The 25,004-nt window shown below is 35.1% G+C and overlaps 1 protein-coding gene across 6 annotated transcripts in view; it reads left to right on the forward strand.

Annotated features, from left to right (window-relative positions):
• The window catches only part of BMPR1B (bone morphogenetic protein receptor type 1B), a 497,487-nt gene that overhangs the window by 12,504 nt on the left and 459,979 nt on the right, over positions 1-25,004 (forward strand). For 3 of the 6 annotated variants that reach the window (XM_074275372.1, XM_074275374.1, XM_074275378.1), the window contains exon 2: positions 24,694-24,808. The exons of the other annotated variants lie outside the window; for them this stretch is intronic. The gene's annotated coding sequence lies outside the window, so the exon portion shown is untranslated. The remainder of the gene's footprint in view (positions 1-24,693; positions 24,809-25,004) is intronic. 6 annotated transcript variants of the gene reach the window in all.

Consider the following 25,004-nt stretch of genomic DNA (forward strand, 5'->3'; position numbering starts at 1 on the left):
ATATCATGTGATCAAGTGTATTTTCAGCTCCAGTACACACTTTCTTTGATATACAGTTTAGAATCTACAACAATTTTTTGGGTATAGGTTTCCACTGAAGCCCACCATATTTAGTTTCAATTGTATAGCCATTAATCACTTCCTGAGGTTTGATAGCTTTTGTTTGTGCTTCATGATACTTGCTTAGCTATATTGTCATAGGTCCTTTTAAAAGCCTATTAACGATTTAGCATGAGTTTCTCTTTTAGCTGTATTCTTCTAGATCTGCAAAATATGACATGATTGAACCAAGGAAGACCATAATCCTTTACAGCTTAAATTTGAAATTGAATTACTAAATATTTTTGAAGAACCAGTGTATTTCATGCTAGATTTTGGAAAAAAAAAAAAGAAAAACAATTTTAGGGCTCTGGTTCCATTTATGAATAATACATTTTAAAATAAAATATAGAATGTAAATAATCTGAAACAGGGAAGCTGTCAATAGATAATAGTCTCAATAGCCAAATATACTGTCTCTTGAGAGTGGAATTAGGAATGTGTAATGTTCTGTTGTCTCCAGAAACTGCCTATTGCTCTCTGGGAGGAGATCTGCTGTCTCAACTCAGTCTCTCCACCAGATTCTTCTTCCTGTAGAGAGCCGCCAACTCTGACCTAGAGTAGAGACTCCTCCTCCTCCAGAGTTCCGCCCTCTTTTATCCTCCCAGAGAATGGGCATGGAATAACTCAAGGGCTTCTGGGAAAAAATACTTCAACCAATGAAGTTGCTCCTCTTAAACACGTAAGCTCCTCCCCAGGAGTTCAAAGGGGTAAAACTCCCCTTAAAGGCTGGAACTAGAGAATTGTTAAGTACCGACTTAGCACTTAGTAAGAACCTATCATCTCATTATCTCATTAGCACTTAGTAAGAACCTAACATCTCCCCCTTTCTTTTGATTTAGAACTTAGGATGGTCATGACCTTGAAACATAAATCCATCAATATGGGAGGTATTACACATAATTACATAGATTACACATAGTAACATAGTAACATAATACATGCTATAAGTATGTAACAAATAACATGATCAAATAATCATAAATTGAGAATTTATAAATGTCCATAAGTCTATTGTGTTAGGAAATCCAATGATTCCTGCTGGTTTTAAATGTCTTCTTATTAGCCATGCTCTTCCATTGTCAGATGTTTCTTAGATTTTCTCCTTTTTTTTTTTTTGAGGTCTTTCTGTTCTTCTGTCTCTCTGATGGACAAGGCGAATATGACTCATTGGTACCCATCTGATTCCTTCTCCTTCTGAAGAAATATAAGCAAACCCTCTTCCCCAAGCAATTAACCTATCTGGTCCCTTCCATTCACCACTTTAATGGTATAGAGAACTAAATTTAGAAGTTCTCTAGGGTTACCTGTGGCTCCCCCTTTCTTTTGTTTTTGGAGGAGTGTCTTAATGTCTCTGTTTCTTCTCTCTACTATTGCCTGACCTTGTGGATTAAATGTATTCCAGTGGTGTGTAAAATCTTATACTGCGCACAAAAGTGTGCAAAATGTTTAGAAGAATAGGCAGGTCTATTATCTGGTTTTATTTCTTGTGGCACACCCATAATTGCAAATGCTTGGATAAGGAATTAAGTGACCATTTGGACTGTCTCTTTTGCTGTTGGCACTGCAAAAGTGAATCCTGAAAAGGTATCTATTACCTTGGATAATGGTGGATAAAAGACAGATGACCAAAAGATTTATAATGGGTCACATCCATTTGCCAGATTTCACTGGGTCTCAAACCACGAGGATTCTTCCCTGGAGGGAATGTAGGAGGGTGGAAAGGAAGGCAAGCTGTACAGCTCCTATGCTCCTAGCTTCCTCTCTTGTTATTCCAAATTGTAAGCGTAAAGCTCGAGCAGCCTGATGATATTTAGAATGAGATTCTTGTGCTTCCTAAAATAAAGAAGTACTGGCTAACATAGTTAAAAGGCTATCTGCCTTTGAATTTCCATCAAAAATAGGACCTGGAAGTCCACTATATGAGTGGACATGCAAGATATCAATCTTGCCTGGATGCTTTCTCACTTGCTCTTGAAGTTCCTTAAAGAGCTGATAAATATTAGAGGCTGCAAATTTTATTTGGGCTGTGGCAATTCTTTGTACTACACCTACTGAATAGGCTGAATCAGTAATTATATTTACGTCTCCTGGGTAATAAGTAAGAGCTAGCATGATAGCAAATAATTCATTCTGTTGAGTGGACTGAAAAGGAGTCCTGACTACTCTCTTTATGGTTAAATCATGAGATACAGCACAAATATTTTCTTTGGAGGTGAGTGTAAAGATTGTTGGTCCCTTAAGAGGAACTTTAGAAACCTTTTCTTCAAAAATCCACCACCAATTATGTAGTGGCTGGGTTATCTTTAATGGAGACCCATGTGCAAAATTTGGAGCTGTGGCCAATAAAATTTGCCATACTGGGATGGTCTCACAGCATACATTAATTTGCGCGTTAGTATAGAATGTGTATATTTTTTCAGGACTTATCCCAGATAATTGTATTGCTCTCTTAATAGCCTTTAATAAAATTCTAGCCACAAGCACTGGGTAAGGAGTAAGGCTTTGTTCTGGTTGTGCTGGGAGGCTCACCCACTCAATCACTGTCTCCTTGATGAAGGACTGCTGTGGGCACCTCTTTTGTAGCAAAAACTAATATTTCCAAGGGTTTTTGAGTGACTCTTTCAACCACATTGGATAAAGTCAGTTCAACTTCTCTCAAAGCCTCTTGTGTTTCTTTTGTAAGCTGGCGTGGTGAATTTAAAGCACTGTCTCCCCTTAAAATGTCATATAGAGGTTGCAGTTGATTGGTAGTTAAGCCTAACACTGGACGCATCCATTGGATATCTCCTATTAATTTTTGGAAATCATTTAAGGTGTTCAACTTCTCTATTTTTAAAGAAAGCTTTTGTATTGTGAGTGTCTTAGGATATACTTCATATCCTAAATATTGAAAAGGAGCATGTCTTTGAATTTTTTCTGTACATATATGCAGTTTGTATATTTTAGTGTTTCCATGGTCTTTTGCTTCTAACATGCTTCTAAAATTTGTTCCACATCCCAAAATATCATCCATATAATGTAACAATATTACTTTTGGAAATGCTTTTCTTACTGGAGCAAGAGCAGCAGCAACATACATTTGGCACATAGTAGGGCTGTTTTTCATTCCCTGTGGCAAAAACTGTCCATTCATATAACTAAAAGGAAGTACACTACTCAGGGGTTATGAGCTAATGTTAGGAAAATAGCAACCCATGAGGACTAGAATTTGGGGGGAGTAATAGAGTTGAAGAAATAAGCTCTAAATTAGCATTACATGAGATAATAGAAGAGTCAGTTGATGAGGAATATATCACAAGTTCTTAGTTATTTTATCCCAAGTTTCAATGACCTTTTTATATCTAGAATTTATTTTCTTTTCATTATTGTGTGTAGGGTGTAAGCTTCTTGAATGTGCAGAATTTTTGTTAGGAGTGCCTGATTGCGGAATTTTTTTAGGAGTGCTTTCAAGTTCCTTTTGGGAATAATTATTGTGCAGAATGATCTCCTAGATCAAGATGTGAGATTTGATGTGCCTTTTGGAGTTTTTAATTTTATGTTCACTGAAATTTTTAGTTCTATTAATTTGAGCACCACAAGAAATTATTTATCCTGATAATTGCATGAGAATAATGGAGGTTTTAGGCTGAACATCAAATCCTCTTAGAGACCTCCAAGTATGTTCAAAGTTATTTAGGCATTTGTTTTGACATTTATAGGTAGATGAGGAAAGTGAATTTATGCTGAAGAATATAAGTTTTTTAATTTATATTCACTTTTAGTCAACTGAGTGGTGAATATTATGTATCAGTAGTAGGATAACTACTAGGATAACTAGGAAACAGAAAAGATGTATAAGTATATTTCATGTAACAATGCCCTCATCAATTTTGTGATAATGTTAATACATTGTAATTAACTCTTGTCTTTTGTTGTTCCAGATAGCTTCTCTTATCCTTTCTCTTCTTTAATAAAAATTCAACCCCTCTCTTCTTTACTATCATAGTCTTTGTATTTGTGTGACTTAGGGCAAATCACAACCTCCTCCAGGTTATTTCGTCTTCTGTAAAATGACATTACATTATGCTATGTGAAACACTGAAAATGCAAAAAAGACCGATTATATCTACATAAGATAATTCTAAAGGAGCTTACAAACACAATGTAAAGACAAGACTTACATACTAGAAGTAATTGGGGAACAATACAAGACAATATATATCAACTGCTCAATCGTGTGCAACAGACAATAAATGCTAAAAACATTCAGAGAAGAGGAAAAAATGAGTGTAAACTAGAGTAGTGAAATAATTCCTTAGGAAGGAGATGAAATGTGACCTGGTCTTTGAGAAATGATTGGATAGAAAAGGAGAGGGTCAGATTACAGGGTTTCTAGAAATGTTATTTGGGGGTGGGAAAGGGAGCTTCTTATGGTGACAAATGCATTTATTGGATATAAGACAGTCTTTTTTAACTCACATAAAATTTAGAAGATGAAAAAGGACTTAGAGGAACTCATAACAATCCAGACTTAGGCCATACATAATTAATAGAATTTCTCCTTCCTTTTGGGGATTCCACTTCTCTATGGGGTCTAATTACAATTCCATGACATCTATTGTTTAGGTTAATTTTAGGAGTGAAATGGGGTTTAACAGTAAGGCAACTTTCATCCTCCCTGCATAGGGTCCTACATAATCTCACTCACCCAGATTTAGTATCATTCTTTGGTTTAGACTTTTCGCAAAAGAAAAATGAGTTTTGGGATTGTTAAACAATATGTGTTACATTCTTTCTCATCCAAAAAAGGATATTTATTGTATAGAAAGAATATACACTGGGGTTTTTTAGTTAGGCATCCCCCTTCTTATCAGATTGGCATTGTCTGAATATTTGGCTGTATTGTTCATTTTTCAAGTTTTGATTCATTGCCCTGCCATATTTTAACTTTTAACCCCTTGCTACTGCTCCTAAAAACATGTGGGTGCTCTTCTCTGTGTGTATAGGCAATTGCCCTCGTATGATAAGACTAGTTTTTTTATACTCTCAGACTTGAAATTACTTAAAATCAACTCCTAAGGCTCCTGCTTCCCAAGAAGCTCCCCTTCTCTGGATGGAAAGCTAAATTTTGGGATGATACTATCCAAGAAATACCCTTCCCCTTTAAAAAGGTGGCAGGAGTTCAAGAATGATATAGTCAGAAGCTACCTTTTCTGTTTTTCTTGCTGTGTCTCTCATATATAGACATGTCTTCTCTCTCATCTCCCCATACACGTTCTCAGTCTTGAAAACCTGTGTTTAAATCTTGCCTCATAAACACATTTACAATGTGTACAATAACTTAATCTCTTTCAGCCTCAATTTTCTCATCTGTAAAATGGGTCTAATGACAGCATTTAGCTCACTGACCCAGTGTTAGAATGTTAGAATGATCAAACAAGATTTTATATATATACATATATAAAATCTTGTTTGATGTATGTGTATGTGAATACATATATATTTACAAACACATACACACATACATATATATATACACACACATATGCGCATACATATATATATATGTATATATATATATATATATATAGACACACACATACAAAAATATAGTTCTTTATGGACCTTAAAATACCTAATGAATATTATTATTAATTGTTATACCATAAAATCTATAAGGAGATGTGATCCAATTAGAGCAAAAATGTACTGTCCTATAAAAGCTCATCAGATTGAACTCATAAAGTGAAATCTCCTTCCAAGATATAATGAAGAGTTTACTAAAACTAAATTATTTAGGTATAAATTTTCATTATCATTTATAAATTAAGAGAAAATTTTAATGACTTGCTTTCAAAGCATTTTTATGATGGTGATAAATTAAAAATGGATATGTTTCATTTTCTTTTTAAAAAGGATGTCTTCTGTCATGCAGTGTTTCCTGTAATGTCAGTCATTTGCTAAGTAAATTAGTTTATTACTATGATTTTGCTTCATAGTTATTATCAGGCAATATTGAGGAATTTGTTAATGTCGAAATGATGGGAACCTTGGGGAGAAATCCACTCAATCCTAGAATTTTTGAGAGGAGAGGAAAGTTATCTATTCTGTTACATATATTATATTTGGGGAGAGCAGTTTTCAAAGCTTTCAGAAAAAGGACACTTCCTATGGACTAAAATTCTCTGTGGGACCATGAACTTGGGAGGGATGAGAAACATCCCTTTCAAACATAAAATTCTGTAGACAAAAAAATTGGGGATGAAGAGAAAAAAAGTAAGTAGTCTTAAGAGATTGATGTAAAAGAACAGGAACTCTCAGATTCAACTTTTAAAAAGGCATGGATGCAAAGGCAAAATAAAAAGGGGGGGCAATGGGCAGGGAGGAAGGTAAATACAAAAATATAGCACAGTCTTGTAAGAAAGGTGCCAGAAATACTAAAAGTTGGAATAAACTTAGGTCAACAAGGAAAGCTAAGTTGCTAAGGATAGAGAGTTTTTAAAAGTTATACTGTTTTAAAAAGGAAATCAAAGGAGGGAAAAAACTGGTTATGATGGTTATGAAATATCAGAATCTTATATAGTTTTCTCTGTCAAAGAAAATGATTATTGCATTGGAAAATACAGAAGAAAAGTATTGAATAAAGTGCTGATATCTAAGATAAGTAGAAAGATAATAGGAAATTAATTCATATATCAAATTCAAATGAGTGTTATTCTAGTATACTGAAATAACTCTGTTGTGATTGGTGGCCCATTGTCAGTGATCTTCAGAGAAGTAGGTATTTCTGTTTTGGAAAAGAGTAAATGTCTCAGTTTTCAAAAGTGAAAAGAAAATTTGATCTGCAAGCCATGAAGCTTACTTTAGTTGATTAGAAATGAAGCAGTGATCACCAAAAACCAGCATGGCTTCATCAAGAACAGGTAATGTCAATCTAACTTCATTTCCTATCTGACAGGTTTGGCTTACTAGACTATTAGTCTATATGCTCCCAAATGATGTAGATATAAGTAATACCTAAATTTTAACAAATCATATGACAAAATATTAAATTCTAAGAAGGATATTGATAAATAAAATTAGAGAAACCATAATTAAGGAAGCTAGGCTCTAGAGGGTAAAAGTAGGAGAAAGATAAGCTCAAGCTTGTTACATGATGAAACTTGCTAATCATTAGTTTCTTCCAGATGCCTTTTAAGGTAATAGGTTTTTGCTCAATAGGGAATTTTCAGGCAAGAATTGAACAAACACTTTTAAGCCATGATGCAGTGTGAGGTCTTGTTTAGAAATGGCTTGAGCCCCATAGCTTCAGAGTCTGGGATTCTGTGATTTATTGAGGAACTTTTGGAAGCTGGTACATTGAAAACTTGTGCTTTCCCTAGTATTTTATTGTTTTGTATGCTATTCCAGTCCAGAAAATGTTAGTAATAGGAATATTTTTAGTAATATACTTTATGATAGGTGGGAACTATTTTCTCACACATGTATATGCATTTGTTCAATCCAATTATAATTTTCTTTCCTGATAGAATCTGAAACTCTAAAAAAAAAAGTTGTTTTACTTAGGTGTAGACAAACTAACCCACTTGGGATCCTCTTTGAGTTAGCTTTTTGCAGACTAAAGTTATAATACAAGTAATATTTCTATTTATCTATTCATTTCTATTTATTATTTATTTATTTGTTTTGCTTGGTCACAAAGGGAAGAATTAGGATAAAGAGGTACAAGTTATAGGAAAACAGATAACTCAATATTAAGAAAAGAAAAAAGAGAGAAAAATCTTATTAACAATTAGTACTCTCCCAAAGCTGGATAAACTTATTTTGGAAGAGAGTAGGTTTTCTGTCAATAGAGGACTTCAAGTGGAGACATATTAAGTGGAATTTCATTTTCATTTTTCAAGTCAGGATTGGATTAAAATTAAGCCTCAGAAGATTCCAGGGCTACTTTCCTGAGAAGATTTTCTCACCTACAAATATAGAATTAGTGAAGGCTCAAAGCAACATAGATTCCCCACACTTTTAATTGAACTAGATTTCATGTACTTTTACTTTCTTCTTTATGGGAAATTTTCAGTGTAGAACTGTCTTTACCAATGCAGACTAGCAATATGTAATATAAATGACCAGAGAAATATCTATTACCCTTGAAGATTAAAGGACTAATTTATGGTCACTCAGTCAGAGGCAGGTTTTCCTTATTCCAAGACCAGATTTCTAATCTATGTTATACTGCCTCTCTTTCCTCTAACACATAAAAATAAGCTATAGTTCATTCTATTGAAAGCTTAATCATTGGCATTATTATGAATAATTCATTGTATATTTTTGTTATATTTCGGTATCACATATTGATTTTTACTGATCATACTACCACTGAAATGTACTTCAATGGATTGAGGATCTCATCAATGCATATATGCCCGGGAGCATCAGGTTTTAAAAGCCTCATCTTTATTATATTCGCTCAGCCTATCCAAGAGCACTTAATATGTTTCCAATTATTTAAATCTGACTTTATTTTTGTGGCAAGTGTTTTGTAATTTTGCTCATATAATTCCTGACTTTCCTTTGGTAGATATATTCCCAAATATTTTATACTATTGACAGTTATTTTGAATGGAATTTCTCTTTGTATCTCTTGCTGTTGGATTATGTTGGTAATGTATAAAAATGCTGAGGATTTATGTGGATTTATTTTGTATCCTGCAACTTTGCTAAAGTTCTGAATTATTTCTAATAATTCAGAAGAGTCTTTGGGGTTCTCTAAGTATACCATCATATCATCTGCAAAGAGTGATAGTTTGATTTCCTCATTACCTACTGTAATTCCTTAAATCTCTTTCTTGGCTCTTATTGCCGAGGCTAGCATTTCTAGTACAATATTGAATCTTAGTGGTGATAGTGGGCAACCTTGTTTCACTCCTGATCTACCTGGGAAAGGTTCCTGTTTATTGCCATTGATGTTTACGATGTTTACTGACAGTTTTAAATATATGCTCCTGACTATTTTAAGGAATAGTCCATTTATTCCTATACTCTCAAGTGTTTTTAGTAGGAATAGATGTTGGATTTTATCAAATGCTTTTTCTGTATCTATTGAGATGATCATATGGTTTTTGTTAATTTGGTTATTGATATAGTCGATTATGCTAATAGTTTTCCTAATATTGAACCAGCCCTGCATTCCTGGTATAAATCCCACTTGGTCATAGTGTATTATCCTGGGGATGATTTTCTGTAGTCTTTTTGCTAATATTTTATTTAAGATTTTAGCATCAATATTCATTAGGGAGATTGGTCTATAATTTTCTTTCTCTGTTTTCAACCTACCTGGTTTAGGTATCAGTACCATGTCTGTGTCATAAAAGGAATTTGGTAAGACTCCTTCAATCCCTATTTTTTCAAATAGTTTATATAGAATTGGAGTTAATTGTTCTTTAAATGTTTGGTAGAATTCACATGTAATTCCATCTGGTCCTGGGGATCTTTTCTTAGGGAGTTGGTAAATAGCTCTATTCCTTTTTTTTGTGAAATGGGACTATTTAGACTATTTACTTCTTCCTCTGTTAATCTGGGCAAGCTATATTTTGGAAGGTATTTTTCCATTTCATTTAAGTTATCAAATTTATTGGCATAAAGGTGGGCAAAGTAACTCCTAATTATTGTTCTACTTTCCTCTTCATTAGCGGCAAGTTCTCCCTTTTCATTTTTAAGACTAACAATTTGCTTTTCCTCTTTCCTTTTTTAAATCAGAATTACCAAGGGTTTGTCTATTTTGTTGGTTTTTTTCATAGTACCAACTCTTACTTTTATTAATTAGTTCAATAGTTTTTTTTTACTTTCAATTTTATTAATCTCACCTTTTATTTTTAGAATTTCAAGTTTTATGTTTGTCTGGAGGGTTTTAATTTGTTCCTTTTCTAGCATTTTTAGTTGTAAGCCCAATTCATTGACCTTCGCTTTCTCTATTTTTTGCAAGTAGGCCTCTAGAGATATAAAATTTCCCCTTATTATTGCATTGGTTGTATGGTATTTTGGTATGATGTCTCATTATTGTCATTTTCTTGGGTGAAGTTATTAATTATGTCTATGATTTGCTGTTTCACTCAATCATTCTTTAGTATGAGATTATTTAGTTTCCAATTGTTTTTTGGTCTATTTTCTCCTAGTTTTTTATTGAATGTAATTTTCATTGCATTGTGGTCTGAAAAGGATGCATTTACTATTTCTGCCTTACTGCATTTGATTTTGAGGTTTTTATGTCCTAATATATGGTCAGTTTTTGTATAGGTTCCATAAACTGCTGAGAAGAAAGTATACTCCTTTCTGTCTCCATTTAGCTTTCTCCAAAGATCTATGATATCAAACTTTTCTAGTATTCTATTTACCTCTTTGACTTCTTTCTTATTTATTTTGTGGTTTGATTTATCTAATTCTGAAAGTGCAAGGTTGAGATCTCCCGCTATTATAGTTTTGCTGTCTATTTCTTTTTACAGCTCTCTTAATTTCTCTTTTAAGAATTTAGATGCTGCACCACTTGCTGCATATATGTTTAATATTGATACTGCTTCATTATCTATGCTACCTTTTAGCAAGATATAATGCCTTTTCTTATCTCTTTTAATTAGATCAATTTTTGTTTTTGCTTGATCTGAGATGAGTATGGCTACCCCTGCTTTTTTGGCTTTTCCTGAAGGATAGTAGATTCTGCTCTATCCTTTTACCTTTATTCTGTATGTATCACCCTGTTTCAGGTGTGTTTCCTGTAATCAACATATTGTAGGATTCTGGCTTTTAATCCAGTCTGCTAACTGCTTCCTCTTTATGGGGGAGATTATTCCATTCACATTTATGGTTAAAATGACTAATTCTATTTTGCTTGCCATCCTGTTAACCCCTGCTTATGCTTTTCTCCTTTCCTTCCCCCTTACCCCCCTCCCCAGTATTAAACTTGTGAGCACCACTTGCTTTTCACAGTTGTCCCTTTTTAGTATCCCTCCCCCACCTTAAAGTTACTTCCCTTATTTTACCCCTTTTCCTCACAATTTCTGTATTCCCTTCCCTTTAGCTTACTCCTTCCCTCTCACTTTTCAATGAAGTGGAAGAAGTTTTACCATAAATCGAATATGTCTATTGATACACACTATGTTCATCTCTCTCCTTTCTTTCTCTCAGATATAATAGGTTACCTTTGCCTCTTCATGCAATGTAGTACCACCACTTTACCCTTTTTATGATATAATTTCCTTTCCATCTCTAGTTTCTAGAACAAATTATATATGTGTTCTTTATATATCTGTATGCCAGAAATATAGTTCTTAAGATTTCTTTTTACCTTTTTAGAAATCTCTTGAGTTCTCTATTTGAAGATCGAATATTTTGTGTAGATCTGTTTTTTTCATCAAGAATAGATAGAATTCATTTATTTCGTTAAATGTCCATATTCTTCCCTGGAAAAAGATGCTCATTTTTGCTGGGTAAGTTATTCTTGGCTGCATACCAAGTTCCTTAGCCTTTCGGAATATCATATTCCAGGCCCTTCACTCTTTTAATGTGGATACTATTAGATCATGGGTTATCCTTATTGTGGCTCCTCCATATCTGAATTGATTTTTCTAGCAGTTTTCAATATTTTTTCCTTTGTCTGATGGTTCTTGAACTTGGCCATTATATTTCTTGGCGTTTTGATTTTAGGGTCCCTTTGAGTAGGTGATCGATGAATTTTTTCAATGTCTATTTTATCCTCTGTTTCTAAGACGTCTGAGCAGTTCTCTTTGATAATTTCCTGGAAAATAGTGTCCAGGCTCTTTTTTTCCTCATATTTTTCAGGAAGTCCAATTATTCTCAAATTGTCTCTCCTGCATCTATTTTCCAGGTCTGTTGTCTTCCCAGTAAGGTACTTGACATTCTTTTCCATTATTTCCTTTTTCTGGTTTTACTCGACTACTTTTTGGTTTCTCCTTGAGTCATTCAATTCTACTTGTTCGATTCTGATTTTCAATGATGTATTTTCTTCATTCATTTTAAAAATATATTTTTGTAATTGTCCAATTGAGTTTTTAAGTGAGTTTTTTTCTTCTATGGATTTTTTTTTATTTCATCAATTTTATTTTTTAGAGAATTCTTTTCTTTTTCCAACTCACTAATTTTGTTTTTCAATGATTTGATTTCTTTATCCACACTGTCTTTAAATGCGTGGGATGACTTCTCAAAACTCTCTTGCCAGGCTTCCCTTTCCTTTTGCCATTTCTCTTCTAGCTTTCTTGTGAGAGCCTTTTTGATTTCCTCTAAGAGAGTCTTGTGTATTGAGGAGCAGATCATATCCCTCTTTGGGGATTCCTCTGGAGACAGTCTGTTTTTAGTCTCCTCAGTGTTTGAAGTCTGCTCTCTATCCATATAGAAGCTGTCAATGGTTAGAGCCCTTTTAAATTTTTTGTTCATTTTGTCAGAGCAGAATCAAAGAAAACAAATTAATAAGGAAAACAATTGGACTGCTTTTGGGGGGGATGGGGCTGGATGGTGATACTGGGCTTCCTCTACAGACTGCAGGAGACAGCCGCGAGGCACTAACAGAACAGAGATTGCTGCGCTGTGTCTGCACTCTGAGATTCTGAAGCTCCAGGTGGGGGTGGGAGTAGCTAGGTCCCAAGAGATGCTAGCTTTTCGGGGTTTTATTCTTTACCTCCAGTGTTTACAGCTTCTCTTCTGATCCTGGCTTGCTGCCAAGAGGGAATATCCACACTGGGGTAAAGGTCGTTCCACAGAACCAGCAGATATCACATTCCCCCTGCCTCCCCCCACCGCCATCTGAGCAGGGTGAGCTGCCTGCCTCACTCTTGCTACTTGCCCTCCACCTGCGCCCAGTCTGTTCATTCCCTCCCCCAAGCAAAAACAGACCTTTTCTGGCGAATTTCAAGGATGTCTTCTGTTGGTAATTATTTGTGGGTTTTTTTCCAGTCAAGCATTAATTCCAAGGCTTGTCATGAAATAAATTCTGAGAGAAAACGGGGAGCTCAAGCAGCTGTGTGCCTCCTGTCCGCCATCTTGGCCAGAAGTACCTCACTTGCTCTTGAAGTTCCTTAAAAACCTGACATATATTAGAAGCTACAAATTTTATTTGGGCTGTGGCAATTCTTTGTACCACACCTACTGAATAGGCCAAATCAGATATTATATTCATATCTCCTAGATAATAAGTAAGAGCTAGAATGATTACATACAATTCATTCTGCTGAGTGGACTGAAAAGGAGTTCTGGCTACTCTATAGTTAAGTCATGAGAGTATACAGCACAAATGTTATCTTTGGATGCATCTGTAAAGATAGTTGGTCCTTTAAGAGGAACTTTAGAAACCTTTTCTTCAAGAATCCATTGCCAATTATGTAATAGCCGGGTTATCTTTAATGGAGACCTGTGTGTAAAATTTGGAGCCATGGTTAATAAAATTTGCCACTCTGGGATGGTTTCACAATATACGTTAATTTGTGCATTGGTATAAAAGGTCTATATCTTGTCAGATATTATCCCAGATAATTGTACTGCTGGCTTAATGGCCTTTAATAAAATTCTAGCCACAAGCACTGGCTAAGGAGTAAGGTTTTGTTCTGATTATGCTGGGACATTCACCCACTCAATCACACTGTCTCCTTGATGAAGGACTGCTGTTGGTGCCTCTTTTGTAGAAAAAACTGATATTTCCAAGGGTTTTTGAATTAATCTTTCAAACACATTGGTGTTCAACTTCTCTCAAAGTCTCCTGAGTTTATTTTGTAAGCTGGCATGGTAAATTTAAAGAACTATCTCCCCTTTAAATGTCATATAATGGTTGCAATTTATAGGTAATCAAGTCTAAGACTGGACGCATACATTGGATATCTCCTATCAATTTCTGAAAGGTGTTTAGCTTCTCTGTTCTTAAGGAAAGTTTTTCTACTGTAAGCACCTTAGGGTATACCTCATATCCTAAATGATTGAAAGGAGCATGTCTTTTAATTTTTTTCTGGAGCTATATGCAATCTGTAATTCCTTAGTGTTTCTATGGTCTTTTGTAGACATGCTTTTAACAGTTGCTCCTCAGGTGCACATACTAATATATCATCCTTGTAATGTAATAACATTACTTTTGGAAATGCTTTTCTTACTGGAGTAAAAGCAGCAGCAACATACATTTGACACATAGGAGGGCTATTTTTCATTCCCTGGCAAAACTTTCCATTTATATCTTTTATAAGGCTTACCTAAGCAAATGCTGGGCACTGAAAAGGCAAATCTTTTCATATCCTCCTTATCTAGCGGGATAGAATAGAAACAATCCTTAATGTCTATAACTCAAAGAGGCCATTCTCTAGGCAATTGAGTAGGAAATGGAAGTCCAGGTTGAAGAGTTTCCATAGTTTCCATCTATTCATTTATTTTTCTTAAATCAGTCAACATCCTCCATTTTCCATATTTCTTTCTTATAACAAATACTGTTGAATTTTACGACTTAGAGAAAGTTTTAAATATCCTTGGTCAAGTTGCTCCTGTACTATATCTAATAAAGCCTGAATTTTACCATTAGCTAAGGGCCACTGTTCTACCCACACTGGTGTATCAGTTTTCCATTGAAATGGAACAGGTGAAAGTGTTGGTAGGCATTCAACAGCAGCCATTCCTAAAAAAACCTAAGTACTCATTTGGAATCCTAACTATTGTAAAATGTCTCTTCCCCACAGATTGGTAGGGAGTTTTTCAACTATAAAAGGAGTAAAAACTTCTGTTTCACCTTCAAATGTCCATCTCAAAGGGGTAGCACTAACTGCATCTGCTACTGATACTGCTATGCCAGACATATAGATGTCTGCCTTAATCTCTGGCCAGTTGGGCATCTCTAATAACTGTACAATTTGCATCTGTATCTACAAGTCCTTCTAATGGTATGCCATTTATATGGATAGTGAGCATAGCATGATTAGCAGTAACAGCTGCAGTCCAGAATATTCCTGGATTTTGTTGTTGGGAGTCAAAATCTGAGCAAATTCACCAGATTGGCTTTTTAAGAGTCTGCATCAGTAAACCTGATGCTACTACTTCTCCTGGTTGATTAAGTCACACATTGTCTACCTATATTAGTGTCTGGGATATTATCTACACATTCTCCAGTTTCCCACATCAGTGTATGGATGAACACTGTTTTGTAAGTACTCTCAAGAGGTGAAGTGGTCAATCCTACTGTGCCTGAAGGCAAGGGATTCATAGGCTGGAGAGGAACAGATTTCACCTCTCCAGGGGGTAGTATCTCAGTTATCCCAATTGCATACAATCCCTTTCTCCCATCAGATTGCTTCATGTCTGAGTACTGAACTTCTAAAGCCTCTCTGGGTGTAGCATCGGCTGCCATCATGCCCCAAGTATTTTTTGCTTTGGGCCCCACATCCCATTTCCCTGAATCAATCTATATTCTGATGCTCAATGGAAGCTTCTGTTCCATTTTGGACATAGAGTTTTGGGTCTTGTTCTCCCACCCTGTTTTCTCACTCTGTCTTTATGCCAACATTGAGCTTTCAAATGCCTTACTTTACCACATTGAAAGTATTGACTAGTCTCTCTGGAAGTCTCTTGCCAAAAGGGACCATGTCTTTCCATGTCCAGATCTTGAGAAGTCTGCATCATAGCCTGGATATAAAAGGTATTTGTGCCTATTGTAGCATCACACCTTATGATCTTTTCTAAAGGAGCATTCTTGTGTAGTCCTAATATAATTCTTTTTTTTAAAAATAGTTTTTATTTATCAGATATATGCATGGGTAATTTTACAACACTGACAGTTGCCAAATCTTTTGTTCTAATTTTTCCCCTTCCCCCCCAGATGGCAGGTTGACCAATACATGTTAAATATGTTAAAGTATAAATTAAGTAAAATATATGTATATATGTCCAAACAGTTGTTTTGCTGTACAAAAAGAATCAGACTTTGAAAAATGTACAATTAACCTGTGAAGGAAATCCAAAATACGGGCAGACAAAATCAGAGGGATTGGAAATTCTATGTAGTGGTTCATAGCCATCTCCCAGCGTTCTTTTGCTGCGTGTAGCTGATTCAGTTCATTACTGCTCTGTTGGAACTGATTTGGTTCATCTCATTGTTGAAAATGGCCACATCCATCAGAATTGATCATCATATAGTATTGTTGTTGAAGTATACAACGATCTCCTGGTCCTACTCATTTCATTCAGCATCAGTTCATGTAAGTCTCTTCAGGCCTTTCTGAAATCATCCTGTTGGTCATTTCTTACAGAACAATAATATTCCATAATATTCATATGCCATAATTTATTCAGCCATTCTCCAACTGATGGGCATTCACGTAGTTTCTAGTTTCTGGACACTACAAAGAGGGCTGCCATAAACATTCTTGCACATACAGATCCCTTTCCCTTCTTTAAGATCTCTTTGGGATATAAGCCCAGTAATAACAACTAGTATAATTCTTTTACAAACCTCATTAGCATTTTCTTTAGCAAGTTGCCTTATCCTAATTTCTGTTGCTGCATTTTCACCAATAAATAGTTCATATTACAGCTGCCTGCAGATGTCCCACAAAATCAGCAAAAGGTTCATTTGGACCTTGCTTTATTTTTGTGAAAGTTTCTCCTCTGTCCTGTTTACCTGGGATAAAGTCCCATGCTTTGATAGCAGCAGAAGCAATTAGCTCATATGCTGCTATGGGGTAATTAATTGGTTCTGAAGTGTCTGCATAAGAACCTACACCTGTTAGTTGGTCACAGCTGATTGGAGTATTAACTCAAGTTTGCCTATTTCATTGGGCTTGTATCCTACAGAGTTCACTATATTCATAAAGCCACAACAAGTTTTGTCTGGGTTCTGAGCATGTCCTTTCTATAGACTTCCAATCATTAGGGGTTAAAATTTTATAAGTCAAATTTTGTAATAACATAAAAATTTTTTAATAATAGTTTTTATTTACTAGATATATGTATGCATAATTTTACAGCATTGACAATAGCCAAACCTTTTGTTCCAATTTTTCTCCTCCTTCCCCCTACCCCCTCCCCCAGATGGCAGGTTGATCAATACATGTTACATATGTTAAAGTATAAATTAAATACAATATATGTGTCCATGTCCAAACAGTTATTTTGCTGTACAAAAAGAATCGGACTTGAAATAGTGTACAATTAGCCTGTAAAGGAAATCCAAAATGAAATGCAGGCAGGCAAAAATAGAGGAATTGGGAATTCTATGTAGTGGTTCATAGTCATCTTCCAGAGTTCTTTTGTTGTGTGTAGCTGGTTCAGTTCATTACTGCTGTATTGGAAGTGATTTGATGTAGACCCATATAGATTACAAGCCTTTTTCAGATCTTTGATAATTTCTAGTTTATCCCTTGACAAAGTTCCTTATTTGTCTGTTTTAATACTTACCCTATTTCCTGGTCACAGGGACTTCTTCACTGAAATTATGGTTCTTGGTCCATGTTGGAGCACCAAATATAATGTCTGGACTAGCTCCCTGGAGGGCCTCAAGATTATCCAGAGTCAGGATAAATCAAAGTCCTTGGTCCTTAGGAGGAGAAGTGAAGCAGGCAGGCAAGCTGCCAAGAGGCTTGCCAAAGATGTATCCAATTCTGGAATCCAGAGTCTCTAGCCTCTCTCCTCCTAGTCCTGCCACCATGTGATTTTGACTTCTCTCCCCCGTCTTCCAATCCTTGCCTAAGATTATCTCATCATCAGGCATTCAGAAGCACCAATGGTGAGGAGAGCCATCAGCATGGTTGTATGATTCCTTCATCTTTATTCAGTAGCTTATATAAAGAGGACAGTGGAATGTTGAACTGGTTAATTAAAGGGAGGAAATTGTGAAATCAGGGAACTGAGGCTGCAGCAAGGGTGATAGCCTGGAAAAGGCAGGAAAGGACAATGACCGGATGTTGGGGAGAATATAAAAAATAGGTTTAATTGATTTGGGAAGACTAAGGCATAGAGAATGGTATGAAGAGAGGAACATTATTGGAATAATTGGATTTGTAGGATTTATGTACTTGTATATAGTGAGTTTGCAATATTACATTAAATTGTGAGCTTCAGGAGGGCAGGGACTGGTTTATTTTATCTTCAGTGCTTAGCTTAGTGCCTTTCATGTAATAGGTACTTAAGAAATGCTTATAACCATCTGCTTATATGTCTTTCTTCACTCTATTTCAGTATTTATGACTAGTAGTAATTTACACCAGACAGGAATTACAAGCAAATTTTTTTAGAAATAGAAAATATTGTGTAAAAAATGCCCTGGTATGAGCATTCATAGGAACAGGGCCGTAACATAAGGAAGTAGCAGTAGCTAGAAGCTTCAGTACATTCTAGCCATATGTGTAGAAGCCATCAAAATGCTTGGTGATAGTATTGTTAAAGGAATAGTCTATCAGAAAGAAAAACCGAAATCACAAATATTTAGCTTAGGATCATTTAAATAGGTTGTAACAAGCTGGCTTCATTTTGTAATCACTAGAGATTAGGCCCAGGCATTTAACAAATTCTTTTCATACTATCTCTATTGACATGATAGACCTAGATTATAAGATATATATGGGGTAGCTAGGTGGTGCATTGCATACAGTACTGGACCTGGAATCAGGCAGACCTGAGTTCAAATTCAGCCTCAGACACTATCTGTATGACCCTAGGCAAGTCCCTTAATCCTGTTTGCTAAAGCTTTCTTATCTGTAAAATGAAGTGGAGAAGGTAATGGCAAATTGTTCCAGTATTTTTGCCAAGAAAACTCCAAATGAGGTCACAAAGAAATGGACATGATTGAAATGACTGAAAAACAACATATTCTAATATAGATAGATGAAATTGGAATGGCTTGGATCCAAAAAGTTGTAATTTATCAACCAGTATTTTGGAATGATAGCTCTGGTAGAGTACCCTCAGACTCTCCTAAGACTTGTGAGACATGGTTCTCAATTGCTTCTATAGGAGCATACATAAATGATATCTTTTTAGCAGATCTGAAAATGATATAAAGTTAGAAAATTACTAAAATTAGAAAACAGAGTGAGAATCCCAAAAGATTTAGCAGACCAAAATGATGGCTCAAATCTAATGCAGTGAAATATTAGAAATAATAAAATGAAATACAAATTGTTATATTTGGTCTTAAACACAACTGTACAAATACAGTATAGGGAAGAAACAATTAGATAATACTTTGTGTAGAAAATGCAAAAGAAATATGGATCAGTAAAGTGACATAGCAAACAAAAATGCTAGTGTGATTTTAGCCTGCATTTATCCTAGTATTCTTTCCTGAATGAAGGAGGTGATCATTCCATTATATCTAGTCCTTGTCAGAACACACTTAGATACATTTTAGAAAGGGCATTGACAAACTGGAGTGTGGAAAGAGGAATGATGGTAAGAAGGGTAGAAACTATGCTGTTCAATAATTAAGTGAAGAAATTGGGAATGGTTAAACTGGAGATGATTTAGAATAAATATAATAGTTATTTTTTGAGCATTTTTTTGATCATTGAGGCTGTCATAAGGAGAAGTAATGTATGGAGAATAGAAGTTAGGCCAACCATAAGAATGGAAGTCAAAGTTCCACACACCCTTTCCCCTTTAGTCTCATTTATGTGAAGCTTCAAGGAAATCTGGCCTGTTCTAACTGACATAAGCATAAGGTAAGTTCAAAAGAATTTTCTCATCGCAACCCAAAGCTTATATAGAGGAGGAGTTGCTCAAGTGGAAGGAAACATTTTCAAATGTTAGCTTTAGCTGATTAGCCATGTATAACTATGTATTTGACTCACAAAAAGCTCAGACCACTTTCTTCACTGAACCCACCCATATTTATTAAGTATAAAAAATGAAACAAAACCTGCTCTCAAAGAACTCATATTCTAATGGGGGAAGAAACAATCATTATATGTATGTGTGTATGAATCCTTGTATGTATACATATGCATATATATATATATATATATATATATATATATATATATATATATATATATATATATATATATATATATATATATATATAGGTATTATGTGTGTATGCATACAGGTATACATCTATTTATGCATATAAATTCATATAAATATATGTGTATATATGTTAGTATATACGGGATAAATACAAAAAGAAAAATATAAGTAAATACAAAGTAATTAAATACAGAAAATTTGGGAGAAAGGGTAATGTTCTTGGTGGTTTTCTGGAGGTCTTTGGAGCAGCCTTCTTTTCAGCAGAGTAATCACCACAAGAATAGTCAGGTGTTAAAGTCCAAATCCTTTATTATCTCCTTCAAAATCTAGTTTCCTTGCCTGGAACCCAGCTAACTTTCTTGAGAGCCTTTCAGGAGTCTTGGTTTTAGTGGAGAAGCTAAGGAGGAGGACAGACCAGCCACCACAAGGCTGATGAAGATGGAAATGAATCTCTCTCTCTCCTTCCTCTCAGTTTATATGCTCTATTGTAATTAGATCATTTGCACTACACTGAGTATAAACCAATCATTATGTCACTAGGAAGCCATTATTTGTTGTAAGATTAAATCAATCATGCTGAACTTAGAGAACTATTAATCCCCATGTTAAACTAGATAACCATTGCCTCATCAATTCCACTGACTTAACGCCTTGTAAGAATCCTTGTTTCAGAGTTCTGGCCCATAACAAGAAAGGACTCTAGCAGTTTAGACAAGTCTTTGTGTTGAAGGAGGCATTTGAGCATTGTCTGGAAGTAGGATAGCAATTCCGTAAAGTGGTGTTGATAAGGGAGTACACTTTAGGTCTTTAGCTGGTTCACCGAGTGCAGGACAGGGAGCAATGCAAAATGTTGCTGGAAAGATAGGTTGGAGTCAGGAGCCATGTTTTGAATAGTATGTAAAAGCCAGCTACAAGTCTGTAGAAACTCCAACTAGCTTTTGACACCAGAACCTCTGTAGGAAAGAAAGGGTCAAATCAATGTTCCATATGAAAAATCTTAGGGTCTTGGGTTGCCCAACTTCTGTGAAATCTCTAAGCCACTGATGTCATTGTCTGTTTGTGGTGTTCTTGTGAATATGTGGATTTACTTTGTCATTTATTTCACTATTCCATTTTAATTAAATGCCTTTAATTTTGAAAAGAGGTATGTCTTCTGGTTTGGTCTGATAAGAGAAGCCATCTGAAAGTTTGTGAACTTGTGTTTTGAGTTGATGTTAATCCAGAATTTGTCTTGAACTCCCTTGTAGTTTTCAGGGACATGAAGGGATTAGATTTATTTTGTTAAGCCCCACAGGGCAACAATAGAAACCAATGGGAAGAAGTTGAAAAGAAACAAAGCTCAGTAGAAGGAAATACTTCCTAAATAATTCAAATTATCTAAAAGAAGAATGGACTTTCCCCAAAAGTGGAATATTCTCCTTCCTGGGTGTATTCAGGAGAAAACTACATGACTATCAATCAGTTAAATTGTGCTAGAGACAATCCTATCTTCTTGAACTTTGGTTTGTGATCCCATGTAGGGGATGAAATTATGATTTATCATGAGTAAACATTTGATTAGTATACCTGTATACTCAGGGTCTTGTACATATTTCTTAGATGAAAAGGGGTTACTAGTAGAAAAAAGTTTAAGAGTTCTGGCCTACATGACCTATGAAGTCTTCTTCAATCTCTGGGAGGGATTCTGCACTGTTTGTGTTATATAGAAGAATAAGATGACAGACATCACAAGGATTCAGTCAGTGTTTGCTAATCCTGATGCTATATGTGCTAGGAATTAAACCTAAACTCTCTTTCATGATCACATATACCCAAAGTTTTCTATCTTCTTTGTCTCTCAACAAAATACTCTTCCTATTTCTCTTGTAGTTGGAAAGATAATTCAGAGAACTTGTAATTTGTCCCCACTCACTATTTTTGTGAACTCTTTTAATGGCTTGGAAGCATCCCAGAGTGAGACAAAAAGTGTATAAATAAGGATCTGTCTGAATCAGGCAGAATTGATTTAAATTTTAGAGACTCTTCAGAAATGACAGCCTTTGTGGTATCCCTTTGCCAACATGACATGTAGGGAAAGATATGACAAACCTTCCCTCTCTACCTTTCCCTGTCATTGAGTATTGCGGCAAGATTTGCAAATGTATTCTTTGTTTATAAAAAACAAAGAAAATGATAGTTGATTTTGTTTTTGAAAAAGAGGATAGAATCAGGTCTACTTCTCTGGTGTTTTGTAATGGTGAGACAAGGATTTGAATGAAAGAGCTGAAATACCTACAACCACAATCTTAATATGTATAGTAAAGTAAACACAGTTTTTGTTACCCAAATAAACATGAAATATAGATCCTATTTGAATGTTCACTACAGTCTTTCTAGGATAAAGTTTGAGGCCTGGGAAGAATGCTGAGGTTAAACAGAGGTTGAAGGGATATTGCAGATGTTATTTCTCTGTCATGCTTGAGTAGTTTGCACACCTGCAGGACTGGAGTCTTCTTTCAACAGACATAAAAGCTCACTAAGGACCAGAATGTTTCCAGATTGATTTCCTGCTCACTTCACCCTCATTTCCCCTAGGCTTTTTCTGTTGTTTCTCTCTAAATTAATTTGTTTAATCTATTTGCATAAAATAATTAGTACTTGGTAGCTTTGTAATGTTTTTAATATTAAAAAGTGTAGCATTATTAAGGATCTTCTAAAAATTTTATTTTCTCAGTTTAGATACTATTACTAATACTAAGGTGATTAAAAAGGAAACCTAGTTGATGTGGTCCTCTGAGACTAAAGAACATCTGGAAACTTTAATAAAATAATAAAAAATGGAAACAGATGCAAGATTGCTTCTTTGTCGTCTTTCAGAAGTCTCATTTATTAATAATTAATAGGCAATTTTCCATTTCACTTCACTGAACCTCATAGAAATACAAATTTATATTCAGAGTATTACATTGGATCTGAAATCAGTTTTTAGAAATGTTAATGCCATATTTTAATGATAGAGATTTCAGTGAAAGTCATGCATTTTCAAAGGCAGCATTTGTCACTTAAAATTAAGACTAAAAATGCAAAAAACTTCAATATGATTTGCCATTAAATGTGAATTATTTAACTAGAATTTTTTTTCTTAAAAGTAAAAAAATTTTACGTGACTAATGTCACAAATAATTACAAAAATAATCTGTCAATGTTTAGGGATGTGTGTTTTTTTTTTAATATACATATTTTTTGATCAAGAGAAATTATTTATCACAGTAAAACTTTGCAGGATTTTGTTAGAAGGAATGGCATGACCCAGGGAGAAGCACATTATGTTTAGAGTTTTAAGACATTGGGTTCAGGAGGACTTTAGCAAGTCACCTTACCTCTTATCTTTACTTATCTATGAAAAGAGGAATGGAAGGGGGCAAAGCTAAGATGGTGGAGAGGACACATGCTTCTTTCTGACCTTCTCCCACAACCCTCAGACTAATTAGCAAATCCAGCCTCTGAATTAGCTCTGGACTGGCAGAATCCATGAATATTGGGAATGTAACAAATTACCAGCAAAAGATAATTTCTAAAATCCCCAGAAAAGGTCTATTTCAATTGGGCATGGAGGGAGGCAGACCAAGCAAAAGCAGGCTGAGAGTGCAAGAAATACAGAGGCTCAGGGTAGTGTGTGCCAGAGAATCTACAGGGAGGAATCTATAACAGTATTGGCTACTCTGCCTTGATTACAAGCCAGTAGATCAGCAGAGAAGTTATAAAACATGCAACACAAACACAAGAGGTAAATAGTGAACCCTGAAACACCAGAATGTCAGGAGACCTGGCTATGCCCACCCAGCACCAGAAGTCAGTAAACACTGACCCAGCACAGCCAGCACTGATCCAGCACAGCTGCTATGGCTTGTAGAGGAAGCTTGGACAACTTCCCTTACCCTAAAAACAAATCTCAACTGTAAAAAAAAAAAAAAAAAAAAGAATAAAAAACCAAAAAGAACTCTTGACCATAGAAATGAGACATCAACAATCAGTCAAGCAAAACCAAAAAGAAAAAAGAAAAAGAAAAAAAAAAAAAAAAGAGAAAATGTAAAATAGCCAATTGTAAAGAACTGACCTGGAAGATCATCAAAGAGAACCATCCAGATGTCATAGAATTAGAAAGTAAAATAGTCATTGAAAGAATTCACTGAACACCTCCTGAGAACCCAAAATTAAAACTCCAAAGAGGGGGCAGCTAGGTGGCGAAGTGGATAGAGCACCAGCCTTGAATTCAGGAGGACCCGAGTTCAAATCTGATCTCAGACACTTAATACTTCCTAGCTGTGTGACCCTGAGCAACTCACTTAACCCCAGCATCAGAAAAACAAACAAACAACAACAACAACAACAACAACAAAAAAAAAACTCCAAGGAATATAGTGGCTAAATTTCAGAACTATCAGACTAAGGAAACAAATATAAGCAGCCAGCAAAAAACAATTCAAATATCAAGTAGCCACAATAATGATTACTTAGGACCTAGGAGCTTCCACTTTAAAGGATCAAAAGTCCTGGAATATGATATTCTGAAAGGCAAAGGAACTTGCAGTGCAGCCAAGAATAAATTACTCCGCTAAACTGAGCATTTTCTTTCAGGGAAGAAGATGGACATTCAGTGAAACAGGTGAATTCCATTTATTTCTGATGAAAAGACCAAAGCTGAACAGAAAATTTGACCTCCAAATATATAACTCAAGAGAAGTATAAAAAGGTAAAAAGAAAAGAACATTTGAGAACTGTATTTTTGTTATGGGTATACATAGAGAGTGAATTTATAATTTGATTTTACTGTTATAATATTAAAAAGAAACTAGAGGTGGAAAGGGGATTGTACAGGAAAAAGGAGAAAGTGGAGGGAAAATGAGGGAAATTACATCTCAGGAAGAGGCAAAGAAAACCTATTGTAA

This window comes from Sminthopsis crassicaudata, chromosome 6 (assembly GCF_048593235.1).
Source record: "Sminthopsis crassicaudata isolate SCR6 chromosome 6, ASM4859323v1, whole genome shotgun sequence".
NCBI classification, from domain to species: Eukaryota; Metazoa; Chordata; class Mammalia; order Dasyuromorphia; family Dasyuridae; genus Sminthopsis; species Sminthopsis crassicaudata.